At 51.5% G+C, this 13775-nt stretch overlaps 1 long non-coding RNA gene across 1 annotated transcript in view; it reads left to right on the forward strand.

Moving 5' to 3' along the window:
* The first annotated feature begins 2238 nt into the window (after positions 1-2238).
* The window catches only part of LOC308069103, a 30333-nt gene continuing 18796 nt past the window's right edge, over positions 2239-13775 (forward strand). The window contains exon 1 of the long non-coding RNA XR_013930288.1: positions 2239-12567. This is a non-coding gene — a long non-coding RNA (uncharacterized lncRNA). The remainder of the gene's footprint in view (positions 12568-13775) is intronic.

Raw genomic sequence — 13775 nt, forward strand, 5'->3', positions numbered from 1 at the left:
TTGACAGAGTGAGATGGGCCATATAATTTAAGCCAGTTCCTTCCTTTTTTTGCAAAGAGCCTAGCTAAGAGTTTTGGGTTTAACTGCACAATAACGCTGCATAGACCAAAACCTCTGAGGAGGCACAAGCATTAGATATGTCTCAGCTGCTTGGCTTGATGAGCTGTAGAAATGGAATGAGCTTTTTGCATGGCTTTGCATTCAGCACAATCATTGCATTTTTGTGTGGTTTTGCTCAAAGGCACAGGTTTCGCTCAGCTGCGCAGGGAACAGACCCCTCCTTTCTTCCCCACTCTCTCCTGCTCAGATTGCAAATTCAGCTGTGGCTCATGGCCCTGAAGACCATGATGGTGCATCATGATTGCAGATCCTGAGCTGTGACCCAAGCTGCAAAGCTGGGAGAAAATGCTTTCTGGGGTGGTTTGTGTTTGCAAAGAAGAGGGCACCTTTGGGAAGGTGCTCTCTGCAGGACCCCTTGCCTCAGCCTTGCAGATGCCATTTAGAGGAAGGGTGCTGGGTGCTGGGAGGTTAAATTTCCAAGAGCTGCAGCACTGAGTGCACTAGAAAGTGAGACGGAAGGTGGACATTGATCTATTATTTTTATTAGTAAAGAAAGTGATCATCTGACCAGGTAGCAGAAGTTTCTCAATATATCCTTGACAAATCAGGGTTTCAAGGGCTCACTTTTATGTGGCATTAATGTAAATGCTCTTTCACCCATTTCTTCATTCATTGCTGTTCCAACAAGATCCGCTGACTCCTTGCTAAACACCTTGCTGCTACGTTGCCTGCCTCATGGCTTTGAAACCTCCTTTCCCTGCTGAAATACAGATTACTCCTTCCAGCTGAGCAGGTGGGAGGGATGGAGAGCTTCTATGTGGGGCCAGCACAGCCACCAGCTCATGGTGGGGAGGAGCAGGCAGGACGGCAGCTCTGCCAGTGGCTGCCCACCCTTTTACAACCCCCTCTCCCCAGTAACACTGGGGGAAAGCGGGTACATGGCTGAGTATAAGGTCTGCTCCATTCCTGCTAGCAGAATGGCACTGGTGTGAATAGGACCTCAGGGGAGGGCATAAAGCACAGTCATGGCTTTCAAATACGTGTTTGCAAAGAAGCAGGGAAATGTGGACGTTGTTCAATGCAGAAATAAGGAGGTTATGGCTGAATGGAGTTTCCTTCTCTGGAGACATTCAAAACCTACCTGGAGATGATTCTGTGCAACCTGCTTTAGGAAAACTTACTTTAGCAGCAGGTTGGGCTACATGACCTCCAGAGATCCCTTCCAGCCCCAGCCATGCTGTGATTCTATGAATGGGTGCCTTGTGCAGCCCCCCTGGGACACAGGAGTCCAAGGGAGAAGGTGTCCTTTGGGGCTGGGGGCTGGGTCTCTGGGGGTCTTTCATACCATGATAATTCAGACTCTCAGAGCTGGTTCAGCTGATATTGCCAAGCTGAATTCTGCTTAGCTGCAGCCCTGATCCTGGCATGTTGTCAGCTCTGAGTTCATTTCTCCTGGCTGGCAGGTGGGGAAAAGAAATCCCTGCCCTGGGCTGGCAGAGCATCAGGAAACCCTAGAGAGCCCTGCAGGTCCAGGCACCACCTTCGCTGGTATTTTCTGTTCAGCTTGACACCTCTTGCATTTGCAACCTTGTCCATGATGGGGCTTCTTGTCGTTCTTGTAATCCATGCGATATAATCTAGTCCATCTAACTCTTTGGGAAATGGTGTTGCCCTTTCCCGAGGAGCAGCATGAACCAAAAAATTGATAGAGAGCTCTGCAGCTGGCCCCATGATCAGAAAGCAACTGGTCCCCAAATAGAAATGTCCCCCAGATTAAAACTTTTCTGGCCAGTGGAAAGTTATTATGAGGTGTTGCTCTAGCAGCCTTGCAAAACTGGACCCTGCTGCACACCGCTCTGCTATCATCTGGAACGCATTTGGGATAGCGTGTGGTTCAGCCTTGCATCTTGAGCCCAGCAGGGCTCTCAGTTAATCGCACAGAAAGGCTACGCCACGTCGTGATGCTCTGCAGCCTGGAGGTATTGATGCAATGGGTGGGGAGAGCCAGGCAAAGCATTCCATCAAACCTGCTGGCCCCTGGAGGAAGTTTTTATGGGGGCAATGGAAAGTTGAAGAGTGAACTGGCGATAACAGGCAAATAAGTTCATGATTTTTATGTCATATTGATGCTCTTGGGGCCAGTTACATCAGCAAAGGAGAGGGGAGGCAGTGGCGGGCATTGCCTCTGGGGCAGGGGTGTCCTCCCTTGATCTGTGCCGTGTCCCACAGCCCACCTCAGAGCCTGCCTGCGTGTTTTCCTATCGGCATTTGAGGAGGGGGACACCCCTCAAGAGGTTGCTTTCCATTTGGTTTTGATTTCTATCTCCTGCCAAGCTGCTATTCCTCCTTGAAAACCTGCCATCTGTTTCTCAGGGGAGAGCACGGTGACAAGGGAGCTTTGTCCCGCTGCCTTCTCCGTGGAGGAGCAAGGCAGTGTTAGCTGCCTGCTTGAAACGGGGCATTCAAAACCCGTGGCCTTGCGGACTTGGTGTGAAACACCCCTTTGCCATTTTAAAAGCACTGGAGCACGAGTATAGCTGGCCAGGCTGCATTCCCTTTGCCTGTGTGCTGTAGATGCTCAGCCTCCTTGTCCCCGCAAGATCTTGTCCTTGCTGTCCCAAAGCCCTTTGGCCCTGGGGTGCACCAACGGTCCGTGTCATTGCCCATGCCCGTGCATGCCTTTTTCACCTAAGCTCTCCTGTCTGCATCACGGCTATCGGCCAGAGAGATGTGCCCTGGTGCCTGTTGGTTTTGTAGAGCATTTGGAGACATAGAAGCGGCTGCCGTGTCACTTCTGTCCCCAGGCGGCCAGCAGCTGCTGGCACCAAGTGCAGCGCACAGCACCTGAGCCCACGGAGGGCTGCACAGCTCCGGTCCCAGGTGGCAGTGGGGACCCCAGGGGCATCCTACTGACAAAACTTCACTCTGTGATGGAGGGCAGGGGCAAAACATCACATCCAAAAATGCTTGCACCAGCCTCAACTGTGAGCCTCCGAGACTGTCCTCTCTGTGTGTCCTGGGGCTGCCCAGCACCAGCCTTGGTGTGTGCATGAGTGGTGGCTGCGGGGGCGCCGGAGGGGGATTCTCAAAGGGGATGGAGCTGATGGGGCAGGGGAATGAATAGCACTTCTGTTCAGTGGAAAGGGCTTGGATTTCAGCTCAGGGAGGGAGTGTGTGCTGGAGCAGCAGGAGAGGCTCTGGTTTACAAAACAAATAAACCACTGTGGCTTATATGCACAAGTAATCTGTTATTCTAAAGAGCCCAGGGATAATTTACCACCTGATGTCAAACTCCGTTACATTTTGAAAGGGAAGTTAACAAATGGAAGCAGACACATAGAGAGGGGAAGGATTTTTTCCCAAAGCTCCTTTGTTTCTTAACTCCCTTAACCCACCCAGCACATTACTCTGTCTCTGGAGACCCGGGTGAAGACGGCCACGGTTTGTCCCTGAGACCAGGCAGCACATCTGCAGAAGAGCTGGGGGTGCTGCTACCCCAGCACGGCCCACCCTGTCCCATGGGCTGTGGCACTGCTCACCCTGATGCCTCTGTGTCACCTTTCTCCCGGCCTCAGGGCAGCGCCCGCAGGAACCACGGTGTGAGGACACAGGGGGTGCATCCCAGGTAGTCCACCTGCATCTGCTTTGGGGTCAAAACCTGAAACCTTCAAGGGAAGAATAACCTTATTATTTTCTTTGGCAGCTCCATCTGAGTCCTGACAATAACGGTGGCCACCCCTTCCCTGTTTATATGACATCATTCTGTGGTGGTTAGCGTGAGTCTTTTTGTTTGGACTAATTTAATCTTTCTATTTTCAAAATTGCTGATATTGTAAACAGTTTTAAGCCAGTGGCTAAGCTGGATGCTCTATTTCCTTGGAATATGGCACTTGCTCAGCAGTGCTATAAAATCCTGTCTGGACATTCTGTAACCATGGGCAATTAATGTCTGAGATTCCTAGGAACAAAGTATAAGGAAAAAGGACAAGTATCTGATAGACACAGTGACAAGTTCATAAGCCATCAGGGCAACTTAGGAGCTGGGATTTTCCCCCTGGCAGCAGGGGAGGGCTTTCCTAGAAAGTTTCCTGCTGTGTTTGTGGAAGAAACATCAGGTCAACCCTTAACCAAAGAAGCAGCGAGCTGTTTTTTTAAAATTCTGATGCCCAGACCCACCAGGCTTCATCAATCAGCTCCGATTTTTGCCATTTCCCAACTCATCCAGGTAGCACTTTGCATTAGTGTAATGTTTCCACGTGGGCTCGGTGGAGCCCTTGCAAGGCTCTCACCAGAGCTGCCTGGTACGATTGACAACCGTGTCTGTGACAGGGGGTGTCTCTCTGAGATGTCCCCTTCACATAGGCATCACATTGGGGTTCTCATCTTGCTGCTGGCTTTCAGGGACACAGACTGCAGACAGCAATGGAGAGCTGTGAGGCACGGGGAGGGGGGCTCACCAGCAGTGAGAGTCAAGCTCTCATTGCTGATAAAGATGAGCCGTGCTGTGGGAAAAAATTAGTTTTGGAAAGAGGGAGGAAAAAAAGAACAGCAAAAACTCCTTGTAGCCTTGAAACGCCCTTAATCTCCCTGCTGATCCCCCTGTCTGCTTGCTCTGCTGCTGGCGAACCAGAGCAGGAGCCCAGCAAGGGGGAGTGTGTCGATGGGGGTCCTGCTGTCAGAGCTGCAGCGCTGGGCAGCCTCGAGCAGCTCCAGATGCTGAAGTGAGGTCAGGCGGGGACTCGGCCCTCCCTGGTGGGGCCCGCTCTGAAGGGGGGCCAGCCAGCAGGACAGCGCCTTGCCTGCATTTTGCAAATGCCAGGGCAAAGCCCAGCTTACCTTCAGGTTTGCCCCCAGCCCCGTTTGCAAACCTGATCCTGAAGCGCTGCAGGATGCGGAGCAAAACAGGGTGCTGCCAGAGCTGGCAGGCTGTCCGTTCTGTCCGGACACGGGTGTGAGACGTTCCAGATTGAGCTCCAGCAGCTGCAACGGTGATGTAGTGAGCATGTGGCAAGCTCCCAGTCCTGGCTAGAGAGTGACTGGGAGGAGGTGGGTACAGACAGCATCCCCGACCACTGCCTGCACACCTGCGAAGGGCACAGGGCATCCTTGGCAGCAACCAGGAGGGGATCAGTGCCTGTGGGCACCAACACCTGGGATTTTATAGTGTCTAACCCAGGCTGTTGCATCTGCTTTTGGTGATGGGAGCCAGGCAGACCCTCTCGCCCCGCTGCTCTCAGGAGTCCCGTTGGAGATGTCGCTGTGGCTCCTTCTGCCTCGCAGCTGAACTGAATCGTGGGCTGTGTTTCCCTGCCTGCTGCAGGCTCTGGCAGCTGGTACAGGGAGGAAAACACTAGATGGCAGGTTGAAGCCGTGTCTGAGCACCTGGCTGCCAGCCCAGCCCCAGGACAGGGCAGCGTGGGATCACTGATGGCTCGTAGGGTTGTGCTGACCCTGTTTGCCAGTTCTCCAAGACGGGACAGGTACAGTGTAGAGGAATGAAGGCACTGGGTTGATTGACATTGATAATATATGGCTGTGGCCTTGCCGAGAAGGCAGTGGGTTGATTGACATGGACGATGTGCAGCTGTAGGTCATTCCTGCAAAGTGGTTAAATAGCCCTGAGGAGTGTAGGGGAAGAAGCTGGGTGGAGTAGGAGCCCTGAGAAGGAAGAACCTGGATGTAGCAGAGATGAGGAGCAGTGTGGTCTGGACTTGAGAGGCTGAAGAAACAGCATGGACAGTAGAATCTGACCAATGGTAAAGCCTTTGTTGCAGCTTGCTATTTTGCTTGTGATAGTACAGCATCTTTCTGGCTTTATCCAGTTGCATGCTTTCATGAAACTTTTTCAAATGCTTCCCCCTGGGATTCCACCAAATCTGGCAGAAGTTGGCAAGGAGGTCTGAGATGGGCTGGCAGCTTATGCAAGCAAGGCAATAGCCTGAATACCACGTTTACAGAAAGCAAACTAGACTAGAGAGAGATTATTTCAGCCTTGCTCTGTAACACCTGTGCCTGTTTGCTGCAGGTGCTACCTCTGCTCACCATTGCAACCTCAGTCACTTCTGAGGTGCTCGATGCAAGCTGGAGAGAGTCACAGGTGTGGGAGCAGAGTTGGACCCTGTGTCCCCAGAGCAGAGGGCAATGCACCCCAAAACACAGCCCCTGCCCCAGCCATCATCCTGAGCCTTGTTCACTCTGCAGAGCACCCTCTGCAAGGTGCTGTGCAAACTGGGACAAAATGGGATTTCTGTCCCAGAAAAGTTGCTGTTAAAGGGCAAATTCTGAGGAACAGTTTTTCCTTTTATTAAATCTGTGCAAGCTGGAATCCCCACATTTATTACTATCCAGGGATCTAGCAGCTACCTGAAGGGCTGATTGGAGGTATCTTGGGACTTCTTAAGGGTGGGGACGAGAGGTAAGGCCATTCTCTAGCATGACACTCACAGTTACCAGGCTCTTGTGTACCTGTACCGTAGTTTGTAGCCACTCGGTGTCTCTGAGGGCTACCAGGAGCTGCAGGCTGGGGAGTCATGGAAAATCCAGGAGCAAATCGGGGAAGCAAGATGCAGAGGTCTGGGCTTTAGGTAAGTGTTTGCCAGTGAATACACAAAGCTGTTGATGAGCTGTGGTTCCCCTGTAGCTCTTTCAATTCTGGAGAAAAATATTGTTAAAACAAAGGAGATGGGAGCTGTGGGCTGCTGCTTCTCGGCTGAGAGCTGAGTTCTGTGTAAAACCTGTCTGGAGAGGTGCTGGTCGGCTCCAAGTTTGTTATCCGCTTTTGGGATTTTAACTTTAAAGAGAAGCCAATGGTTGGGACACAGCTTTTTTCAGGCCAATTTTGCAGATTGGAGATGTTTCACGTCAGCCGTGGCTGAACTCTTGAACTCCTACACACTTCCCAGAGCTGCAGCCCAGCCCCTGGCTCCAGGGAAAGCCACCTCCCCAGGTCCCCCAGGACACAGAGGGATGTGGCTCCCCAGGGGTAGTTTTTTCACCCGTGGAGCCTCCATCACTTTTGGCGCTTGCTAGTTCAAAGCAGGCACTCAGACCATGCCCTTGTGGGTGCCAAGAGCCGAGGAAGCAACATCCAACCAATAAAAATGGCAAAAGCATGCGTTTGGGCTGCGCACAAAAGAGCAGTTGATTCACGAGGGAGGGTGGTCTGTCGGGAGAGCAATATTTAGCGGGAGATTCCCCCAGGGGCTTGCTCTGAAAAGGGAAATCTGCTGGTGATGTGGCTGTTTTTCGAGCATTCCTGGGAAAATGGGCTGTGATGAGAGCTTGCGGCTGATTTGGATGAGGAGTGGGGCTGCCCCCCGGCCACCGTGTCCCCCAGCAGCCCCTGGCATGTGATGGGCAGCAGCATGGCAGTGCCTCCAGGGCTCTTCACCCACCGAGCTGTGAGTTGTGTGGGTGCTCAGATCCCAAGTGGGGCTGCCCAGGACTCGCTCCTGCCCAGGGTGCCTGTGTGGGTTGCTGGAGAGCTGCGGTGGCTGGGACCATGCCTCAGCAGAAGGGAATGTTCTTCTCAAGAAATTTTAAAAGCAGCCTGAAATGCTCGGTCCAAATCTCATGAGTCACCTACCACTGCACATGTGGGCTCCGATGCAGCCAACATCCCTCAGCGCCAACAGCAACACTGCGTAGCCTAGCAATCGGGAGCAACCCTACAATAATAAACCAGAGGGAGAAGCGCTCACAACCCTATACAGTAAACCCATATAAACTAATTATGCTTGATGAGGATTTTCCAGCAGGATCTGCAATTGTGAGGAGTGAAAGTAGAAGCAAAGTATTTGTTTGATGCAGCCTCAAGGTCAGGGCTCTGTGTCTGCTTGCTGCTCTCACACCTCCTCTGTCTTTTTTTCTTCCCCGTTCTCCCCCCATCCATCTCTCTCTTGAAGCTTCTTTTTCAAATCCCTTCCATGAGGTGTTGGTTGTTGGCCTTGCATTGCTGTCTGAGACTGCCACGTGGACCCCCTCCGGCCATGCAATGCCCCCAGAGCCCAGCTGACATCAGCGAGAGCTGCTGGCTGCAGGCAGACGGCGTTGGGAGCCAGGTCCACGTGTTGCCCAACGGCAGCGTGATCTTCTCCAGGGACTGCAGCAGACTCCGAATCAGGCCCTGACGGCTCAGCGCATCTTGTCTGCTTGGTGTTTTCACATGTGGTTGGCTTTAACTGAGCTCCTCCTTGAAATATAAGCATATGCTTGAGCACTGCTTTCAGCTGCAGGATGCATCCCTCTGCCACAGCTGAGGAACACGGGGCAGTTACTCCGACCCAGGGAAAATATTTCATCCTGAAACATGCTCTCTTTGCTGTTGGAAAAAAACGATTCTTGGAAATGACAAGTTCTCTGGAAGGTCCCTGTGTGCAGGAATAGTTTGTTGCCTCCTGCTTGCTCAGCCCCACGGCCAGCCCAGCTCCAGACACGGGAAGAGGTGCGATGTGGGAAAACACCAGCTATTAGTGTCTCTGAGTGCTGGTTCAGCAATGAAAAGAAGCACCATTAAATGTTCTGAAATTGGGTATAAATTAACTGGTCCAGCTATGGTCATTTATGATGTCTTTCAGGTGAAAAAAATGGTCATCGTTTCTTAGAATTTAAAGTCCCCACCTGCCTTTAATGGGACTATTCTCCTTACAGCTATTGCCGTAGGTAAAGACTTAAAGTCAAACAATAATTACTCCCAGGAAAGAAACACTGTTTTCTTGTCATGTTCCATTAAATAGTTCACAGCATGAGCCAAAGAATTAATGGCCTTATTATCTGGCCTTCAAAATAGATCATATTAAAGAGGAGAAGGCAGCTCTGAAGAATACGGAAGACACCAGGTATGCCACTGCCCTGGATGGTATGGCTGCAAGGCTGTAGGGATCTTTATTATGTTTTAGCTCTGTCTTGGCTTGGTCACCAAGGGATGGAGGGTGGCGGTGGGAAAGGACCCTGGACCAGGAAAGGTGGCTGGGCAGACTGGAGGTGTGCCCTTCCCACTGGGATTTCGCTGCTGCAGAGATGAGGTTTGTTTTTCATCCTCATGTGCGATCGGCTCCATCCTGGCTTCGCTGGAGTGGGTTAGCTGCAGAAGGTATTTTTGCTGCTATGTGAGGGCTGGCATCCACACGTCTCTGCACGATGGCAGATGTCAACTCAGGAAGTGAATGTGCTGCAGCCACGTGCTGGCAGCGGGAACCTGAAATCCATTCGATTAATGCGCTTTGTTGTTGTTTCCCCTTGAGCTGGAGGACCTGGCAAGCTCCAAATGGTTTGGAAGTACATCAAATCCCCCAAGGAAGAGAGATGGAGTTTCCAGCCCTCCCTCACAACCTGAGGGCTCTTCGTGGAGAGGATTCAGATCAGTTTGTCTCCCAGACACCTGTAGACACACTCAGGCATGTGCACATAGGTGGGGTGCTGGCGGCTGAATTCCTCACGGCTGAAGGGCTGCATGTTCCACCTTTCTGGGTCGGTTGATTAAGGGATTTGCTCAGTTTTGATGAAGTTTGAGCAGTTGAAGTTGGATGGCTCTGATTACCCTCAGCTGCTCACAGTTCAACTTGGCTGTTTGGGACAGCAGGGGAAGATGTGGCAGAGCAATGCCCTGGCCAGAGATCCCTTTTCCCTGTACTCCCCTTCTGTAGAAGCCCCTGCATAGGGATGTCAAAGGTTCAGCTCATGGCACAGGCAGTGGTCTCATGTGGATGCACAGCTGGGGGGATGCAGCCCTCCCTGCTGACCTGGGGCTCATTGCACCTCCAGAAATACACAGTGTGACTGTGGCTGGCTCGATCCCCTAAGCCTCTTCTGTAGCTTTTGTTTCCTAGTTAGCCTTCAAATGGTGATACGGGCTTTTTTTGGCCTTTCATGAATATTAAATAGCAGAGTGGAAATGCAGGGAAAATCACTCATGGCTGTCATGGACCAGTGTCCATGTTGCCTCATTTGTCAGCCTTTAATTAGTTTAAGGACAGATCCGCCAATATTTTCATCTCCTCATTTTATGGGGCCAGTGGAGAGAATGAGAGCTCCCTGGTTGTGTCTTTTTATTTTCCCCTTTGCTCAGGAGGTGAGGATCTCTGCTGCTGAACGCTGGCAGAGATCTGGTGCTGCAGGGCCATAGCACCCCATGTTGCTGGACGGGCTTATACAGTCTCCTCTGTTTTGTGCCCGATGGCTTGTTTCCCCTCCGGGGCGTCACTGAGAGGCACTCACTGATGCAGATGGATGCAGGACCCCGGCACCATTCCAGGATGCTGTGCTTGCTGCTGAGGCTGGAGAGGAGAAGCAAAGGCAAGGAAACCACTGGTCAGCTCACAAGCATCGTGTGGAGCCAAGTGCTGCCATCAGGAGGGACGCGGGTCTGCTGCTCCCCGGCAGGGGCCCTGGCCGCCCCAGAACACGCACAGCAGTGTCCTAGACGAGACCTCATGCAGCCTGGGCAAAGTCTGGGAAGGCAGGAGAGAAAAGGCCAGTTGTTTTTTGTTTTCCATCCTCTCCTCTCTTCTCCTTCTGTCTCAGGAACTGGCAGAGACCAGTGACGTTTTAATCAAATTTGGCACGTGGTGAGAGGAAAAGAAGGAAGGCAGGGAATCGCAGGAGGCCAGGAGCCCCCTGGAAAGCAGACAAAGGGGAGGGAGAAAGCACAGGGAATTGGAAAGTCCATTCTGCGTCCATCTGGGGGGAAGATTTCTGGGCAAACCCTTGCTGAGAACTGGACCAGCGGTGAGCAGCCTCTTCCCCCTGGGAACTGGCTGAGGACACGCTGCTCCTCTCATTCTTCCTTTTCTTGCATTCCTTGTTCACCGTTGTCTCTTAACCACTGATTCCCATACATTTGCTGGCTGTTAAATACCTCCAGGATGGCTCCTCCTACAGAGTGGGTGCATTTTCCCCCGAGCCATGGTTTCAGCTAAAGGCACGTGGTTTGAACTCCAGAAAGCTGTTTGGGGAACGTTTTTTGAGCTACTCCATTATGTTGCCTCTTACAGGGGGAGGCCAGAAGTGATGGCAGGCTGCACGACTGCTCCGGAGCTTCCTCACTCTGCGAGGAGGGCAGCTCACACAGGGACACCAGGATCAGGGCCGTGTCTACCAACAATTTGTATAGCACAAGGAAACCAGCACAAGCCAAATGCCAATCTAGGTCTGCCCTTGCCCTCCTCAGGGTATCATACTTCCCTAGGACATGCTTTTTGCAGTAGCCTCTGGGATGTGAAATGTCAGCCTCTGCCACTGGGATGTGTCTCATCGTGGCTGGGGGTGATGTCCCTGCTGCAGCCTGGCAGGGATATGCACAGATCCGGGGGGTGCAGGGAGTCAGGGCCGGGTCTTACTGTCGTCTGCACCAGGATGCCCCATTGCACTCACCCCCCAGCCCTGACACTGCCTCTCGCCAAGGGCACGGTGCTGCCCTGTGCCGGGAAAGCAAAGTCTCGACTCTGTCTACATGTACCTGGCCTCCTGTCCCAGAAAGCTGCTCTCTGGATTCTCTTCCAAATGTGTCAGGCAGCCCAGGAGAGCACAAAACAGAAAGGAAATAAATCTTTATAAAATTGCTTCAAGGTTTCCTTATTTATTTTTTTTTTAGGTTCTGCTGCACCAGTCCTTACAGACCAAACATTATCTTTCACTTCTGGGTGGACTGTAGCTGCTGTAACATTTTTTATAGCACTTTCTTCTTCTAAACACCAGTCTAAAGGCTTATTTTTATATGCATTGGTCTCTATTGATTTCTTTACCTATTTCTATTTCAGTACTGATATTGCTGAAAACTTTAAACTACTCAGAAGACAAAGGGGCACTCTGCTGCCAATTTGTTTTCTGCTTCAGCGACAACATTCATCAGGTTTGCATGATCTTTTCATTTAGGGGGCTGGGCATAATGGCACTTCACGGTTGAAAAGTATCTCTGTACTCTTGCAGGGTACTTACAGCATACGGCCATAATCCAGCAAGCGTAACTGTGCTCCAGACAGTGAACTCTGCTAAGGACAGTGGGACGCTTTGGAGTGACACCAGACATGCATGAGCACAGATGCTGTCAGGGTAGGAAATATCTCCTTCGAAATCAAACTCAGAAGGAAGTGTGGGATGCCAGCAGGCACACAGAACCTACTTTCATTACCTAAAAAAAATTGTTGACACAGGAGGTGTAATCGGTACAGTGTTTTGCAACGTTTTCAAAGATGTTGCTTTTAATTCTTCTTCAGTTTCTGCAGGCACTGGCAATGTTGTGGGTTGGGTTTGTTTGTTGGGTTTGTTGGTTTTTTTTTTTTAATTTTCAAAATGTTCTTTTCCCACATAGAAGGAACGCTCTCCGCCTTCGTCTTGCTCCACAGAGGCGACTAAAAAGCCAAATGCCAAGAATGAAAAGAAAGTCAGGCTCACCATTATTAGCCAGCCTGTCTCCTTAGGGCTGCAGGATCCACAAGCTAATATTCCCACAGTTCTACTTGGGCATCGGAAAATGGAACGTTTTCCAGTAATCGTCTTGGATTTTTCTGGGTAGGGAAAAATATAAAGCTAATGCCCTCTTGTGGCTTCTGACAGCAAAGTGTGTGGCTGCGGAGTGGTAGCGGTTGCCTTACCTTCTGGTTGTTAGGGGGTAGGAAAGATAATGGGGTTGTGTGTCCCCCCTCTTCAACCTAGGAGGTACCTGGGATGCGTTGACGATAACTTCCTTCTCCAAGTGATGGAGGAGCCAACGAGGAGGGGGGCTATGCTGGACCTTGTTTTCACCAACAAGCAGGGGCTGGTGGGGAATGTGAAATGGTGGAGTTCAAGGTCCTCAGGGCAGCAAGGAGGACACACAACCAGCTTGCTACCCTGGACTTCAAGAGAGCTGACTTTGGCCTTTTCAGGGATCTGCTCGGTAGAGTAGCATGGAATAAAGCCCTAGAGGGAAGAGGAGCCCAAGAAAGCTGGTTAATATGCAAGGATCACCTCCTCAGAGCAATGCGTCCCAACAAAGAGCAAGTCAGGCAAATACACCAGGAGGCCTGCATGGATGAACAGGAGCTCCTGGACAAACTCAAACATGAAAAGGAAGCCTACAGAGGGTGGAAGCAAGGACAGGCAGCCTGGGAGGAATATAGAGAAACTGAGCAGCCAGGGGTCAGGTTAGGGAAGCTAAAGCCCTGACAGATTTAAATCTGTCCAGGGACATCAAGGGCAACAAGAAAAGGTATGTCGGTGATAAATGGAAGACTAGGAAAAATGTAGACCTTCTCCAGAAGGAAACAGGAGATCTGATTACTAGGGGTATGGAGAAGGCTGGGGCACTCAACCACTTTTTTGCCCCCGAGTAGATTTAGATTAGATAGTAGGATGAAATTCTCCACCAAGAGGGTGCTGAGGCGCTGGCACAGGCTGCCCAGAGCAGCTGGGGATGCCCCATCCCTGGAAGTGCTCCAGGCCAGGTTGGACGGGGCTTGGGGCAACCTGGGATAGTGGCAGGTGACCCTGCCCGTGGCAGGGGGGTGGAACTGGGTGATCTTTAATGTCCCTTTGAAACCAAATTATTCTGTGATTTCAACGTGATTTTAAGGGCTGTAGATGCAAGGTGGTGTTTGCCTCACACCTGCGAGGGAAGCCTCGGGCATCATTGGAGCCTTGAGCAGGGCTGCGATGAGGCTGCAGCAGGGCATGCCTTGCTGGATGGGCTGGGATGCAGGCAGCACACCTCATCTGTAAGGCAGCATCCCAGATCCTCA

Source organism: Falco punctatus (assembly GCF_963210335.1).
Source record: "Falco punctatus genome assembly, chromosome: 9".
In the NCBI taxonomy this organism is placed as follows: Eukaryota; Metazoa; Chordata; class Aves; order Falconiformes; family Falconidae; genus Falco; species Falco punctatus.